Source organism: Talpa occidentalis, unplaced genomic scaffold (assembly GCF_014898055.3).
Source record: "Talpa occidentalis isolate TD23 unplaced genomic scaffold, MPIMG_talOcc4v2.1 talOcc4.17, whole genome shotgun sequence".
NCBI classification, from domain to species: Eukaryota; Metazoa; Chordata; class Mammalia; order Eulipotyphla; family Talpidae; genus Talpa; species Talpa occidentalis.
Genome location: NW_023601754.1, coordinates 36,039,023 through 36,057,326, shown reverse-complemented (window position 1 = coordinate 36,057,326; position 18,304 = coordinate 36,039,023). Strand labels below are relative to the sequence as shown.

Sequence of the window (18,304 nt, the reverse complement as noted above, 5' to 3'; positions counted from 1 at the left end):
TTATTTTTAAAAGTAAAACTACATATTAAGAATATCAGTGACTATCTAATATTGAATTCTTATATGTCAGGTGCTATGCTAAGTACTGGAGTAGAATTCAATTCTTAGAACCACTGGATTTTGTTCATTTAAGAGGAGAGAGGATTGGAAGTGCTTGCTTTTTGTTCCAGAGCCACCACATTCTTCTGCTGGGGATTTAACTTGACTGTTGCTTCTCCAGAAGCTATGCTTTTAACTAATAAACCAACCAACCAACCAACCAGAGTTTATGCAACTCTCCCAGGTTTGGTAATCAGAAAAGTCTAAAATGCTATAATCATGCTTCTTATGACATGTGCTTAAATCAGCATGTCTCTGGCAGCAATAAGAAAGAAAGACCACTATAACAGATAGCCAACAGAGACAGGATCATTCATAAGTATAGTAACATTCACAACATGTGATTCTGTAAAGGGTAAACCATGTTGATCTAAGGCAGTGACCAGTTCAGTGTGAGAGTAACAGATTGCCTTGTGACTGCCATTTCACACCACTCTCCAGGTTCATCACAGTCATTGTCTTTGAATTTATCAGTTATTCTTTTTCTGGGCCCTTGATTCCATTGCCCCCACCTTCTGAAACTCTTTTTACAGTTCTTTAAACATCTGGATTACTATCATTCTTTGTGCCTGGAACATGGTAGACAATCAGTAAATGAATTTTGAAAAAGGGGAAAAAAACAGAGACAAAGGAGTTGCTGGTCTGTTTAGTATCATTTTTATACTGGTTGGCCTCTAGTTCTTTCCTCCCTACTGTACTTTGAGATATTATTAATGTTAAGCATATGTCAGTTTTTTCTACACATCCCCAGAAGAAGGGGAAGGGAAGTGAACATATGTTAATTATTTGAACATTTTATTTTATTATTTTTTTCATTTCGTCTCTATTTTTATTTATTTATTTTTGAGTTTTTTTTTTTAATTTATTTATTAATTTATACATGCATTGGGCACAGTCAGAAGCGTGGGAGGGTGAGAGGATTCACCAGAGACAGAGCGGGGAACAGAACAGACAGACCAACGAAATGGGGAGCAGCGGGCACGGCAGGAGAGGTCTATGCGCCATGTGGGACCCTCGCCCGTGGCCGGGGATCCAACCGGCGCTGCAGAGGCTGTGAGCAGCTTCACAGGCCAGCGCTCAACCACTGCACCACCATGGAAGAGGCCCTATTTTAATTTTTTTTAAGATTTATTTTTTAATATTCCCCATACAATTGTACCCTCCCCTTATTTTGACCCCAATTTCCCGCCCCCCCCCCATAGTGTGTCTCTGGTTTATAGTTGCTTGTTGATTTTGAGTTTTTTTTATTATAGTTATTCTTTTTCCAGGTCCCTTATTTAGGTGTTCTAGATTCCTGCTATGAGTGAGACCATCTGGTATTTTTGTTTTTCTTTCTGGCTTATTTAGCTGAGCATGAACCCTTCCAGCTACATCCATGTTGCTGCAAATAGCATGAGTTTATCTTTTTTGATTGCTGAGTAATATTCCATTGTGTATATATACCTCATCTTGATCCAGTCATCTATTTTTGGGCATTTGGGTTGTTTCCACTATATTTATAGTGCTGCTATAAACATAGGAGTGCAGGTGCCCTTTGGAATTAATGTTTCTGTGTCATTTGGGTAAATACCTAGGAGTGGAATTGCTGGATCATATGGAAGCTCTATCTTCAGTAGGTTGAGGAATCTCCACACAGCTTTCCATACTGGTTGGACCAGTTTGCACTCCCACCAGCAGTGCAGGAGAGTTCCTTTTTCTCCACATCCTCGCCAACATTTGTTGTTGCTAGTTTTTTTTTTTTTCAGTGGTTTTTTTTTTTTTTAAGATTTATTTATTTATTTATGCAAGCACTGGGTACAGTCCGAAGCGCAGGAGGGTGAGAGAATTCACCAGAGCCAGAGCGGGGAGCAGAGCAGGCAGAAGGACCGAAGTACACTGCTGAGGGGAGCAGCGGGCGGCAGGAGAGGCCTGCGCACCATGTGGGACCCTCCTCCGGTGGCCGGGGAGCAGCCGGGGAACAAACCGGTGCCACAGAGGCTGCGGGCAGCTTCGCAACCCAGCACTCAACCGCTGCGCCACCGGGGAGGCCCTGTTGCTAGTTTTTTTAATATGTGCCATTCTCACTGGTGTAAGATGGTGTCTCATTGTAGTTTTGATTTGCATTTTCCTGATTACAAATGATGTTGAACATTTTTTCATATGCCTGTTGGCCATTTGCATTTCCTCTTTGGAGAAGTTTCTCTTTAGCTCTTCTGCCCATTTTTTGACTGGATTATTTTCTTTGTTTTTGTTGAGTTTCATTAGCTCCTTATATATTTTTTTAATTTTATATATTTTTGCATCATTTTTCATTTTTGCACAATGTATGCGTTTTCATCTTGGTTATATTCCCCATTTTTGATGTACTAGATTCTTATCCAGTGGTATCACTGCATAATTGCATAGTATAGTTGCTAACTCCATTTTTTGTACAGTGGATGGCAAGAACCGTCAGGGTGTCCAGATTCCTACTGCCTAGTGATGTCTATCTTAACATCATAGTGTTTTACCATAGCAGCAGCCTCACATATCATGTTTTCCCTGTATTTTCATGCATCATTTCCCCATGTGCTTTATTTAATCTTCTGTTGTTTTGCTTGTCATGGCCCCTAAGTGTCCAAAATCTGCTGCTGGTATTGTATTCGCACAGCGATGAAATTGCTAATGATGCATTTCTCAAAGCATATACGCATCATTAAATGATACCAGACTATATATAACTGCCCCCTAGGTACTGAAAAATCTCTGTAGCGATTTACAGACACTGAATTTGAGACTTGAAGAGGTTAATATTGTAGTCACAACTATTAAAACACATAACCCGCATTGTAACCCAGCTCTATCTGATTTCAGAGACCGCCATCTTTCCATTATACCTTCTACCAGAGTGATACGTTTTGATGAAATAATCACAGGTACTTATTGTGGAAATCAAGATGTGTAAGAATAGGGACTAATTTTAGGAATTGTCAGTATTCCTAGGTGTTTGCTTGTGGTGGAGCTCAGGAGTTTTTTCCATCTAGTGCATCCCCTTCTTTATTCTGGTCATTGTGAAAAATATCTATCTTGATAGACTGTTGAAAGAACATTTGAATTGTATTTTAATTATAAGTTATACCAGACAAAGCAGAAGTGCAACTTTTCTGTTAGGAAGATAGAAGAACAGGAATTAAGATTAGAATTAGGAATAGAAGTAGGAACATCAGCCAACCAAACATTTCACAATAGGTCTCAAGTACCAGAAATTGAGGTATGAAATGGAAAGAGAAAACCTAGGATCAGGAACACTGGATGCAAAACTGTTCTATCCCCAAGTCGGGCAATATGGGGGTATTATGCATAGAGAAAAACCTCTGACATCTTATTGAGCACCAAACCTATTAAATATGTTATCTTTGAGCTTCAGAGTTGGTGGTAGTGTGTAGAGGCTGGGAGGCTGGGTTTTGGAGTCAGACATGTGAATTTAATTCCTAGTCAGGTCTTTTTTATTTTATTTTATTTTATTTTTTTTTATAGAGGCATGCTTTATTTATTTGTTTGCTGGTTTGTTTGTTTGTTTTGTTTATACAAGCACTGGGTACAGTCAGAAGCGCGGGAGGGCGAGAGAATTCACCAGAGCCAGAGCGGGGAGCAGAGCGGGCAGAAGGACCGAAGTACACTGCTGAGGGGAGCAGCGGGCGGCAGGAGAGGTCTGCGCGCCATGTGGGACCCTCCTCTGGTGGCCGGGGAGCAGCCGGGGATCGAACCGGCGCCGCAGAGGCCGCGCGCAGCTTCGCAACCCAGCGCTCAACCGCTGCGCCACCGGGGAGGCCCCCTAGTCAGGTCTTATAATTATCAGCTACTTGACACTTAGGTCTGTAAGTGAAACACTCTTAGCCTCAGTTTCTTTACAGAGAAATGAAGAGTATCTTATACTAGGGTTGTGTGGACTAATTTCAGTAATGCTGCAAAATGTTGTGCACAGAGAAAGTGCTTTATAAAATGAGCTGTAGCTACAGTTAATAATAATATAGAGTTAATAATAATAATATATTAATAATAATATTAATACTCTATCATACTGGTAAAGATTAGAAATAGTAATGGTGCATTATTTTGTTCATAACATGTAAGCATTAAATAGAATTACTTGTAATTTGATTTTCATGAAGTGGTAAAGTGCTTAAAAAAGATGCTTTACTTGAATTGTATGCCATTTTTGTACTTTATCTTAAACTGAGACATTATTCTTTTAATAGATATTTAGTGCGGTTATGGATTATGCTGTCTTCCTTCATTTGTTTGAATAATTACTTTATGACTGAGACTTATAGAAACTTGATTAAAAGTCACCAATAATACTGTTTCTTTTCTGCTCTTCATGTTATTTAGTAAGGTGTGAAAAACAATTATATCTATTAATAAAAAGCTGACTAAACAGCCAAGCAGTCAGTATCGTTACCTTTTTTTTTTTTTCTTGCCTGGATTTTCAGGATAATCAATGGCCATTTTTGTAACTGTGAGTAATTGAGCTCTCCTTTGGGAACCTGAAAATGGAAAAAAAAAAAAAAAGAAAGAAAATAACTTTAAAAATTCAGAGTCACCAGTACAGATTCTGCATGCTAATCTTGAATTTAGCCTGTGGGCAAGCCAGTACTCTCCCAGTCTGAATTCCATTCCCATCCCAGTGGCTCTCAGGAGAGCAGAGTTCAGAATCAAACAAGCATCTGTGCTAATCATACTTTTAAGGCATTTAAGGAAACCATTTATCAGAATCAGAATGTTTCTAAAGTGGTGTTTGTCAGCTGAGACAGTTAAGATTTGTTGTAACGACAAAAGAGAATGAGGTTAAATTAATCAAGCTATCACCAAACTTTTGCTCTGGTGAAGAAACTCAACTTTCATTGTGGAAATCAGATGAAGGGTCCATGTAGAGTTGGGTGTCTGTGGCCACTGAAAAAATATTTTAGAAAGGAATAATGATGTGCATCTCACCTCCCTGTCCCCAAAATGCCAAATTGCCTTGGAAGGTTCCCTCTGTTATGGTAAAAGCATTGAAGTTGGAACAGGTAGCAAGTTTTTCTCAAAATGATTTTTGCTTCATTTAAAAGGCATACAGTTTGACATCATATCATAGTGTAACATCATCAATTATCTACCTACCTACCTATCTACCTGTCTACCTATCTACCTGTTTACCTATCTATCTATCATCATCTTCATCACCATTATCTTATCAGTCCTTCTATCTCAAAATGTGGAGGCAAATATACATCAATCTCCTAGCTTTGCAATTTAACTGGTCTTTTAGGCCATTTCTGGGTACCAGTGATAGAGTCAAGACCTCAAGGATTACTTTATAGCACCAGGCTGACTGTTTATTGGCTAGATAACCTTCCTGGTCCTTCCTCTAATTAAAATTCAGTTCCTAATTAAAAACCAGAGATTTTTACAGTTGATGTAAATAGTTTGGTCCAGTGCTGCCCAAAGTGATTGTAGGATCCAGAAATACCTATTTTAAACAAGTTAGCCAAGTTATTTTGATATACTCTAAAGACTGTGAATTAGTACTAATCTATCTTGACTTAGTATAATCTTGACTTAGTATGGATATAATTTAAATTTCATGCTTAGTGGAAGGATTAGGTGTCCTGCTGAGCCACCAACACTCTCTCACTTGGTAACTGTAATAACTGGGTGCTAAATTGGTCTTCATGGTCAGGTTTTTGTGCAATTTGGTGCCTTCCAATTTAGAGGCTTTATGAGGTAAAATATTCCCTTTTGGTTGAGAAGACATTCATTGTTTAGCCCCCAAAACTAAGCAGTCTGTCCTTCTTGCTGAGGACAGACTTAGTGAAAGAAAGGAGGCAATATATAAAATGATTAAGAATGCACGTTCTGGAAATTATTTTCTATTGAGTTCTAGTAGAACTCAATAATAAACTTCCTTATTAACCTCATGGAATCTTTGTAAATTGTGATAATTATAGAGTTTTGTTAAGATTAATGAGATAATGCTTGCAGAAGCTTATCCCTAGTTCTGCCATATAGGGAGTGCAAAATACATATTGCTAAATTTTGGAGATTAATATGAACTTTCCAATAATGGGATGGAGACCAATAATGGAAAAAATGTTTTGTGAGTTTCACCTTCAGAAATCAAGGTGTAAATAGACATTGGGGCATATACCTACCCAGTAATTTCATTTCTGGTTATTTAACCATGAGAAATACAAAATATGTCCTATTGGCAAAGATTTTCATCATAGTTTTATTCATAAAATCCTAAAACAATTCTCAAATGTCCATCTGCATCAACAGCAGAATTAACATTTAAGTTGTGGTATTTTCATACAACAGAATACTAGCCAGTGATAAAAAGAAATGCTTTCCTGATGTACATAACACCATGAATAAATCTCAGAGCATTATGTTCAGCAGAAGAAGCCAGACACAAAAGCTGTCTTTCGTGTGTTCTGTATATGAATTTCTCAACAGGAAAAATTAAGATGTTGTGAGGGAAATTGGAGCAGCAGTTGCCAGGGGGTAGTGTTGACTGGAGAAGAATATTGGGAACTTTCTGGGAAGATGGGAAATATTTCACCTCTTGAATGGGATGGTAGTTATGAAGGTGTATAAATTGCTAACAACATAGCAAAATTAGTTTAATGTTTTATTCAGTTTATCTGTTTGTTTCCCTGTACACCACTTAAAATGAATCCTGGTGTTTGTCTTTCCCTGTCAGACTTATTTCACTGAAAATAATACCTTCTAGTTTCATTCATGTTGCTGCAAATAACAGAATTTCCATTTTTTTATAGCTCAGTAGTATTCTACCATGTATGCACATATGTATATGTATTATAACTTAGGCTTGTGAAGACTGATTATATGTGTTATAACACTTGTGTATGTATATATACAATAGAATACTATATACACAATACACAATATATATACTGTATACACGAATACATATATATGTGTATATATATATACACACACACACACACCATATCTGCTCTATCCATTTATCTGTCAATAATCAGGTTGCTTCTAGCTCTTGGCATAATATGAGCATTTCATGCTATAGAAATTAAAATTCAATAAAAAATAACCCTCAAGAAAATTCAGCAGGTCTCCTACTTACCATTGCAGAAGTTACTGTGAAAGCATAGTCTCTATGACCTTTCTAAGATTTCACAACCTCTAGGAATTCTCTGCTGTTTCCTCACTTGCGCGATTCTCCAGGATGAATAGCAGTCTGACTCCACAATAAGAAACAGCTCATGACATTGTTGAGAACAAAAAGAAGCTGGAGAGACTGGGCTGTATTCAAAGCCAGTTAATGAGCAAACTGTATGTTAGACACAATTTACTACCTTCTAACTCTCAAGGGGAAATTTTGTTTTATTTTCAAATTCTCTTAGAACTCTTTGGTTCAAACTAAGAATGATTTATGTTGGATTTATTCCTATTACTTCCTAGTATCTGTCGCCACTAAGCCTATCATATTGAGCTCACTCACTCAGCAAGCAGTCAGCAAGCCATAGCTGAATGCCTACTTCCTGCTCAGTACGGTCTTTAAAGAGGTAGAAAATAGGTGTTAACATGATGTTTTAGAGCTGGACAATCCATGTGGTTAAATAACCTCTTCTACCTGTGGAAATTGCAACACAGAGAGGGCAATTGGCTTAATCAAGTTTACTTTTCCACTCCTGGGCGGAAATCTCCTGAATGCCAATCAAAGAATCTTTTGCTTTTAGAGGATTTGTGATCTATTTGCAATACTCTTGGAGGCACAAGCCTAAGATTAATTAGAACATAAACAGGGAAACAGGAGAATAGGGAAAAGAGATTTAATGTTTGGGCATTTATTATGTACCAGATAATTTTCTCTTAAGTCTCCAAGATATGGATGTTTTTATTTCTAGTTCATTGTTGAGAAATCTGGGGCTCAGAAATTCCATGACTATCCTAAGGTGGAAAGTGGAAGAACCTAGGTATGGGTATGTCAGGCCCAAAATCTTTAAGTACATGATATGAGGCTGGCACAGTGTAAAGCAATCTTTTGAGAAAGTAAATTGAGCAAGAAAATACTCAACATCCAGAATTTCAGAGTTAGTTTGGGGTGTTCACTGTGGAGTGGGAATTTGCATCTTGCAGTGACAGAAGAGAAAGGCAGGATGTGGACTGTTCATCTGGCTTTTTTTTTTTTTTTAACATACACTATTAGTGCCATAAAACCTCTAATCAAGCATTTAATACTTTTTCTTTTTTGCCACTCAGTAAAAGACTTTTTATTTCAATTCCCCTCCTAGGTGTTCCATGTCAGGCAATTACTCTTCTAGAAGGTTTTCAAAGTCTAAGAAATTAAATGGGCGGTTCTTAAAGCAACACTCTCTTGAAAGCATAATTGCAGTTAAGTAGTAACAAACCAGAGCACACACATCGAGTTTTCTCTCAACACTAGGGTTGCTGTTAGTGTGAGTTCCTGGTGTATCAGAAACGAAACGGGACCGTGCACATAGCAATCACCCCTGTGATCCCGAAAGCAGAGCATGCTGTGTAACTATATCATATTAGCTTTGCAGAAAGCTACCATTCCTCTGGCTTTCCCCCTGTGGTTATTTGCTTATTTTATTGCAATTTTATAGCTGATAGTTAGATTACTTGAAACTCTAATGTGACAAAGGACTGAGATAAGTTTCTGGAAGTGCTTAGGAGGGAACTCTGGGGCAGAATATGGTGTGATCAGCATTAATGCTGCTGCAATCCAGGTTTTTCCCAAGGACTCAGAGCCCCCTACCTGACCAACCAGGAAAGAGCAACAGCTTTCATCAAGCTAGGAACCTGCTTATGTAGCTGCTCACAGAGCCCAATGATACATTTCATAGCATTGTGGTAGGCAGAATTCCAGAGGTGCTTTCAGATTTCTGTACTCCGGTTAGCCAAATAATAGTTTAGGTATTGATGTGAAGGGTTTTTATTTTTTTTTTTTATTTTTTTTTTTAATATTAAATTTTATTTTTATATTCCCCCATACAATTGCAAACGCCCTATTCTGACCCCAATCCTTCCCTCCCGCCCCCCACCCCCAAAAAGTGTCTCTGGTTCATAGTTTTTTGTTGATTTTGATTTTCACTTTCTTATATTCATTTTCCTGGTCCCTTATTTAAGTTTTCTAGATTCCTGCTATGAGTGAGACCATCCGGTATTTTTCTTTTTCTTTTTGGCTTATTTCGCTGAGCATGATCCCTTCCAGCGCCATCCATGTTGCTGCAAATTGCATGTGTTTATCTTTTTGAATGCTGAGTTGCCGCGGACCAGCACAGCAGTAGACGATGAGGCCGTCTCAGGGTTGAGAGACTGCGCAGGGTGGTCAGGGATTCGGTTAAAGAAATGACAAACAGACACACTTCAAGAGTGAAAATCTGAGTGTAATTTTATTTGAGTTGGTGACCAGTATATATATGTTTTCTAAAGGCATAGGAATGGCGAACATCAGTGAAGAAATTAGCTTGCTTATAGGTTTAGCTTATCATTGACAGGGCAGTGATTTACATCTGGACCCAGGCACATTCCTAAGTAGTTAGGCTATTAATTTTCTTTTTGTTTTATATGATTACTTTTTGTTTTAACTACTCACTATTACTATTAATTAACACAGGTGAATTTTACTTTTCACAATGTAATATTTTTATCATTTAGATTAATACAAACTAGGCTAAGTATACAACAGAGAAATTATTAAGCTAGCAGTTCAATTAATACACAGAGTTTAGTAACGTTTCATTTGAATCAGCCTAGTTATTAGATTTCGTATGTTCTTTTTTAATCGGCAAACCAATGACCTTTTAAACAGAGAAAGAGAAAAGATTTTAGAGAGACAGTTGTATTAGAATAAAGTTTGTGGGTCTAGAGAAGGTGAGATAAGTTTCCCAGCGAACAGCATTCCTGTAGTGGCTTCTGGTGGTCGTTATCTTTCAACAGGTTTCCGTCTTATCTATGTCTTCAGGCGGTTTTTGCTGTTCTCCTCCTGCGCGCTGGTTGCCCAGCCGGACCTAGGGATTCCTAGAGGTCACTGCAGGAGGAGGTGCAGCAAGTATATCTTCAGGGGGTTTTGCTGTTCTCCGCCTGCACGCTGGTTGCCCAGCCGGACCTAGGGACCGTGGCGCAAGCCATTAGCCCTAAGGGTCACTGCAGGGGGAGGTGCAGCAGGTCCTCCTTTGTTTTTTTTTTAAAACGGAGTTGGTAGGCGTACATGTCACGTTGAAGGCGGTAGATCGACCTGTGAAGTGAGCGGACACAGAGGGGAGTTAAAAGACAAAGGAGAAGGACAAGTAGGGAAAGAGCAATGAAGGAAAGAACAAGATGATACCAGTGAGTAGGAGTCAAAGATTGGAGAGTAGAAGCTAGAGAATGGGCAAAGGAAGAGACTGAAGTATCCAGATGAGATTTACTGACAGAAGAAATTTCAGATTGGAGAGATGAGAGGTCATGAGAAAGGTCATTGTTACGCCAGATACCCAATAGGTGATGTTTGGTAAGATTCCAATGTAAGGAAGAGTTATAACGCAGAGGCGTAACGCAAATGAAACGAAACTGAGCATGGCATCGAGTAGACAGTTGTTGTTTGAGGAGTTGAACCTCATCGCCAATAGCAATAACAATTTCTTCCAGAGCATTTAACTTTCTTTCCAACTTGTAGTCAATGTCCCGCTGTGTAGAGAGCGCCATGGACACATTTTTGGTAAGGTCATTTACAAAAGAAGCTGTCTTAGCTTCCTGAATTAAAGCAACAGAGGAAGCAGCTAAAGAGGTAACTAAGGAAATTAATGCAGCAATACCAAGAATAAGAGCAACAATAAAACATTTAGGACGAAGAAGAGCATGCACCTCATCCAAGATTTGCATGGCAGTATTATCATACCAAGGCATATCATGTAAATCAACAGGTAACATAACATAGGGGGGTCTTTTGAGCAAGACCACCACAGGATATAGACGAACAAGAGGGGGGGTAATACAATTAGTAACCACACAACCGGAACATTGGACAGAATAAGAGTTCCCACGGGATTGGATACGTGTGGATGAAGCATTTCCCAGGAGCAGAGCAAAGGGGTATCCAACGCAGGCACGCACTGGGATCTTAGCGGTGTCCTGTCCAGGTTGTTTGAAGTGTACATCATCAAAGGCAGTGAAAAGACGAAAGAGTTCAGGCTTCATGACAGAGCTTTCTGTCCAGGGAACCGGGTTATTCAGTCCTGCCAATGGAGGCAAGCTTCCTCATCATTTTCAGAGGTCTCTGGAACCCTACGAACAAAGCAGTAGTTTCTCCACATTTTAGTTTAGCTCTATGTTACTCCCTGGAAGAATTGTACTCAAAGTCACACAAAAGGTTAGCTCTGCTAGAAAAAGAAAAAAAAATATATATATATATAACATTGCTGTAGAGTCTGGTCAGTCAAAACAAGAAAATTTTGTTGAATGAAGGCAAAACGTAAAAACATTTTCAACGTTATGTCAAACAAAACAGTAAAAATCAGGTGTATTTTCAACAGTCTATACAGTTCTTTGTAGAAAATTTTTACTCTCAAAAGTTTATCATTTTGAATCAATTGAGGCCTTTTTTTCTTATTTTGTGTAGAAACAAGTCCTGCAGACATTAAACCATTGAAGTATATAATATTACAAGGCAACAATAATTATTGACAATTTACATATATATTAGGTATTGAAAGATTTTGTTTTAGAAAACCAATGTTAACATTTTTGTACATGCCAAAGTTTTACAATTTTCCCAAGTGACAATGCTTCCCTTCCAGTTTTACTTTACTAGGTAAACCAAATCGAACAAATTTATCTAACGGCTTTTCCCAGAGGAAAGGGAGAAAACTTGTGGAGTGTCTCAGGAGCTCTACTGAGGTTCCACAAAATTTCCTTGCATCAGCCAAATGACAGGCTACCAAATTTGTACTTGAATTTAGATTTCCGGGAAGCTTTGCCATAAATATTAGAAAAACAACAGAAACAACAATATTAAATTTCTATGAAGATACTGGCTTAGTTTAGTATTACAGTGTTGACAATTTTACTGAAATGGCCTGTGTGGCCACATGAAAGCAAGCTTTAGTATTAATTAATCTTTTTTATTATGTGAATAAATTGATTAAATAATGCAATACAGTCAAATTTCTAACACATATCATTGTTTCTTTTCAAACCCATTATTTGCAGGTTTTATAAATCAAGGCAAATAAAATTCACTTCCCCTCAACCTTCTACAACTTACTACATACCCTCAATTTTAGCTTTTTCTCTATTCTTCCACATTCTGGCACAACCAGATATTTTAATTTTAAGACAAAACTACTTTCCCTTTTCTTTTTATTTTACTTACTATCAGTTATCAATTGCTCTCCCTCTTTTCTTCAGACACCACTAAAACTTTCAACAAATCATGATGTTGGTTTTCTTTCAGTATTCCAGAACACAAGGAGGTGCTTGGTGTGTTCACCACCCCAAAATGCTACTTAAAACATTGCAGATTTTTAAAATTGACTTAAAAACAGTATAGCTTGGTTTTAATATGACAAAAAATTTACATATATAAGTATATATATATATATATACATTTCTAGTTAAGGAAAGAATACTTTAAAGATACATTTACACAGAGTAGATTATTAATATTTAACACTATAACTTTAAGGATATATGCTTTGAATTATATCATAAAATTTGAACTAGCTCTTATATATTAAAAATTTGGATTATGATCTCAAAATTTGTTTTTATTAGAACTTATATAGGCGCCATTTATAACTAGTCCTCCGGAGGTAAAAAACAAAACAAACACAAAGAAAGACAAACAGATACAGAGATTTTTTTTTTTTTTTAATATACATTTAAATTTTGGCCATGTGCATATATTTTGAAACACAATTATTTTACCAATATGTATGAAGATACTGAGGTTTTTAATGAGTTAACAGTTAAAATCTGTACACAGAATAAGTGTTTAATTTTAATTATTACCAAAGACTTTGGGCTGGAGACCACAGCAGTCATGGCAGTTTTTACTAATTATTTTTGATAAGAAATATTTTTGGAGTTTACATTTTTAAGAAATGATTTTTTGGCTTTAGGTTGTTAACACATTATCTCACTGGGAACGGTCATATTTTAAAACATAAAAGAACACTGTTATCTTGAAAACAGGAGAAGAGATAAATTTTTACAGTATGCCTGTAAAATTTGAGGTTTAGAATTTAGCTCAAAAATGTCTGTATTATTACTTTATGTTTTACCAGGTTAGTTTGTTTTAACAAGAAACTTAATTTTTTACAGGTCCAATAAATAAAATTAAAAGCTTTTATTTAACCAATAAGCATTTTGTATAGCTTGTTAGCAGGTCAAAAGTAACTCAGCAGTTTTTGCCTAAGACAATTTAGACTTTAAAATCAGAGAAACACAGGGAAATGGAACTTTTTTTTTTTTTTTTTTTTTTAGAATGAACCAAAATAGTTATTTAAGGTGGATGGATAATAGAAAAGTTTAGTCCTTCACAGCAGGAAGGTAGTAGAGACCTGTCAGTGATCCCAACACTGGAGAAAAAGTCCAGGCAGCTGCTTGTTGAGGTCAAGGGCAGCCTCCACCAGCCCACTGCAGTGGGTTTATACTATTTTAATAAAAACCTTTTAGTCATATTATAGTCATATAGTCTCATACACTCATATTTAACCATTTTTTATCACTTTAACAATTGTGAATGAACTTTGAATACTATTATTTATAAATGCCTTATTTATTTATTTATTTATTTTTAAAGAAACAAATGGCAAAACTTCACCAGGGGGAACCTAGCCTCTTCCCCAAATAATTAACAGGAAAAGATTGGAGTTTTTGTTTTTTTTTTGTTTGTTTGTTTTTTTTTTTTTTTTTTCATTTAAGATCATGTCACATTATCTCTTATTTTTTTTGAGTTTTTATTTTTATCTCAACAATTTTAGTCAAGTCCGAGCTGGAAATTTGGGCTGGATTTTGGAATGGTTTTATAATTGGGAGTCAGATTGACTTTTGGCTTTTGAAAAACAATTTAACTATTTCAAGAATCCTGATCACTTTCTCTAATACTGCAGGCTATTTTCTCTTTTACCTTTTGTTTTGCATCTTTCATTTTGCCTCCAGCCAGGCAAAAAAACGACCTATCTGTTTAGGTAATTGTTCTGTTGATATGGGGCTGTCAGCTGAGTCCTCTTTGATGTTATTTAGGGATACAGACAGCCATAAGTTTTTGAATTTTTTTTTTTTTTTCAGGTGTAATTAGTTCTTTACAGAGGGAATTAGCATTTTTCCATGCAAGTTGTTTAAACAACAAATGTTGTACTCTGGAAGATGGAAGAACCTTATCCAGAGCATTTTTTAATCTGGCCACAAAATCCTGGTATCTTTCATCCTGGCATTGGTGTATATCAGTAAGGTTAGCAGGCTTATGTTCAGGTGAAGGAAGATTTTTCCAGTCAACTTATTAATTTTGACTAAGACATCTTTTGGTAGGGCAGTCTGTCTGCGTACCTCAGTATATTTGTCTGTTCCCATGAACATAGAAAGGGAAATTTTCTCAGCCTTGACCTCATCATCATATTTTTTAAAGAAGGCATGTACTTGGTCCTCATATTCCATGCGAAATAATACATACATTCCCGAGGGAAGTACAGCCTTGGCAAGATTATGCCAATCATAAGGGGTCATCCAAGTGGCCGATAGCATGTCAATAATTTGATAAATATAAGGGGAGTTATGACCTGTTGTCTGAACAGCTAACTGTAATTCTTTTAGGGTTTTTATAGGGATGGCCTCCCATGCAGGGCCATCGTCATCAGCACGAGTCAAAGTCGGAGGTCCGGCCACGGGAAAGGCAAATGAAAAATCTCCCGTCTTACTGGCCTCCCTTGCTGATCCTAGAATGCCACCCAGCGGCCCTCGATGGGCCTTGATATGATTAGGATTATTATCTAATGCAATTTTAGGTTTGGTAACAACTGGAAAAAGGTTAGCGGGTGGGCGGGAGGGTTTATCATTTTTGAAAGTCAATTTGTCTAGCATTTCAGTATATTCATGATCATTAAACTCATCCTCTGACTGGGAAAGAGATTCCTTCAATACGGGAGCAGAGGCTTGAGCGAATAATGACGTGTTTAGATCATTATTGTTTTTAGGATTATCCTGAACTTCATCCTGTTGGCTTTCCCACAATTCTGCCTCAGTGGCATCAACCAGCAGATCTTTAACTTGTACCCACAAAGACAAAGCCTGTTTCGGAACCTGAGACGGTCCATGAAGGCCATAAAACTCTCTTACTTCTTTTTCTACTTTCTTCCAAGTTTCCAGTGACAGACTGCCTTCTTCTGGAAACTACGGGCATACCCATAATATGAATTCATAAAGTTGCAGTAGAGCTTTTTTATTTACTTTAATACCTCGTGTTTCAATCATATTTTTTAATATAGATAGAAAAAGATCTCTATTTTTGGTCTGCTGTTGACCCATGGTCTCGTGGTGCTTTCGTTCACTCAAGCAGAGATTTCTTTCAACTGTGCTGTCCGGCCCGTGTCCCTCGCGGGAACTTGCGGAGGCGTCTTAGCTAAGGTCTGTCCGTATAAGTCCCGGACCAGGCTACTCCGAAGAGCAGATGACCGTTATGCCATATGACGTTCCTCCACGGGAATCGCGGGTGCAGCCCACTCAGACTCCGTAGCTACGAGGCCGTGGAGCCGTATTCATACACTCTCACACACACACAGCACCACGAGCATTCACTCTTAGAAAAACTTCTCACTATTTCAAACTGATCACCCTTTATCAGCAAGCTCCGGACGCTTCAGTGAGGATCCTATCCCTGACTTTTAAAAGAGGGTATTTTTAAGGGAATCACATTCACACTCACACACAAGAAGGGAGATAGCTTACCCAAACGCAATCTCTTCGTTACTCACCTCTCCTTTGGGTGGAAAAACTCAGCAATATTTGAATTTGGGCCCCACGTTCAGGCGCCACCTGCCGCGGACCAGCACAGCAGTAGACGATGAGGCCGTCTCAGGGTTGAGAGACTGCGCAGGGTGGTCACGGATTCGGTTAAAGAAATGACAAACAGACACACTTCAAGAGTGAAAATCTGAGTGTAATTTTATTTGAGTTGGTGACCAGTATATATATGTTTTCTAAAGGCATAGGAATGGCGAACATCAGTGAAGAAATTAGCTTGCTTATAGGTTTAGCTTATCATTGACAGGGCAGTGATTTACATCTGGACCCAGGCACATTCCTAAGTAGTTAGGCTATTAATTTTTCTTTTTGTTTTATATGATTACTTTTTGTTTTAACTACTCACTATTACTATTAATTAACACAGGTGAATTTTACTTTTCACAATGTAATATTTTTATCATTTAGATTAATACAAACTAGGCTAAGTATACAACAGAGAAATTATTAAGCTAGCAGTTCAATTAATACACAGAGTTTAGTAACGTTTCATTTGAATCAGCCTAGTTATTAGATTTCGTATGTTCTTTTTTAATCGGCAAACCAATGACCTTTTAAACAGAGAAAGAGAAAAGATTTTAGAGAGACAGTTGTATTAGAATAAAGTTTGTGGGTCTAGAGAAGGTGAGATAAGTTTCCGAGCGAACAGCATTCCTGTAGTGGCTTCTGGTGGTCGTTATCTTTCAACAGGTTTCCGTCTTATCTATGTCTTCAGGCGGTTTTTTGCTGTTCTCCTCCTGCGCGCTGGTTGCCCAGCCGGACCTAGGGATTCCTAGAGGTCACTGCAGGAGGAGGTGCAGCAAGTATATCTTCAGGGGGTTTTGCTGTTCTCCGCCTGCGCGCTGGTTGCCCAGCCGGACCTAGGGACCGTGGCGCAAGCCATTAGCCCTAAGGGTCACTGCAGGGGGAGGTGCAGCACTGAGTAATATTCCATGGTGTATATGTACCACATCTTCTTGATCCAGTCATCTATTTTTGGGCATTTGGATTGTTTCCAAAGCTTAGCTATTGTAAACAGTGCTGCTATAAACATAGGGGTGCAGGTGCTCTTTGGAATTGATGTTTCTGTGTCCTTTGGGTAAATACCTAGGAGTGGAATTGCTGGATCATATGGAAGCTCTATGTTTAGTAGGTCCAGAAATCTCCACACAGCTCTCCATAGTGGTTGGACCAGTTTGCACTCCCACCAACAGTGCAGAAGAGTTCCTTTTTCTCCACATCCTCGCCAACATTTGTTGTTGCGAGTTTTTTTAATATGTGCCATTCTCACTGGTGTGAGATGGTATCTCATGGTAGTTTTGATTTGCATTTCCCTGATTACAAGTGATGTTGAACATTTTTTCATATGTCTGTTGGCCATTTGCATTTCCTCTTCAGAGAAGTTTCTTTTTAGCTCTTCTGCCCATTTTTTGACTGGATTATTTTCTTTGTTGTTGCTGAGTCTCATCAGCTCTTTGCAGATTTTTGTGATCAGTCCTTTATCATTAGTGTTGGGTGCAAAAATGTTCTCCAGTTGGTGGGGTTTCTCTTTGTTTTTGTTATTGTCTCTTTTGCTGTGCAGAAGCTCTTTAATTTGATGTAGTCCCAGCTGTTCGATGTGAAGGGTTTTTAAAGGTAGCATTCAGGTCACTAATGAGCTGCTCAATCTGTGGTTACTTGTAGCAATAGAAAGTTAATACAAATGTTGTAAGGGGGATTGAAGAATCTCCCTTCACATTTTCAACTTCTTCAGGTTTTAGACTAAGGTACTCTTTTTGTACAGCAGGTCACTCTGCAGAGATTCCAATTAATAGCTTCATTTGTGTGTGTATGTGTGTGTGTACGTGTCTGTTCAAGGGGGGAGTAATAAAATGAACATTGAGTCAAAATTTCATTGGGATGGACCTCTTTAATAAGGATTCTCTTCTATACTTTCTATTCGGTCAACTTTGAAGAGTTAGTTCTCAATGTTAGGATAGTTGAGACTTCAGGAAGTCTCTGGAAGTTTGCTATTCAGTTTACCTAAGCCACAAAACCTCCTGGCCAAACTGCTACAAATTGGGTGTCTTAAAACAACAGAAATTTATTGTTTCATAGTTTTGGAGGTTAGAAGTCCAAAATGAAGATGCTGACAGGGAGACTGCTCTCTCTGAGGGTTTTGGGGAGCTCTTTCTTGCCACTTCTTTGTTCCTGGTAGTTGGTAGCCACCTTCATA

General features: G+C 37.9%; 1 long non-coding RNA gene across 1 annotated transcript; it reads right to left on the bottom strand.

Annotated features, from left to right (window-relative positions):
* Window positions 1-9,383: 9,383 nt before the first annotated feature.
* On the bottom strand, window positions 9,384-16,200 carry LOC129146078 (uncharacterized). Its single transcript, XR_008552484.1, has 3 exons — window positions 16,062-16,200; window positions 11,148-11,376; window positions 9,384-9,426 (listed from the first exon to the last, which is right to left on the bottom strand). It is a non-coding gene; the product is annotated as an uncharacterized LOC129146078 (long non-coding RNA).
* Between the last annotated feature and the right edge of the window lie 2,104 nt (window positions 16,201-18,304).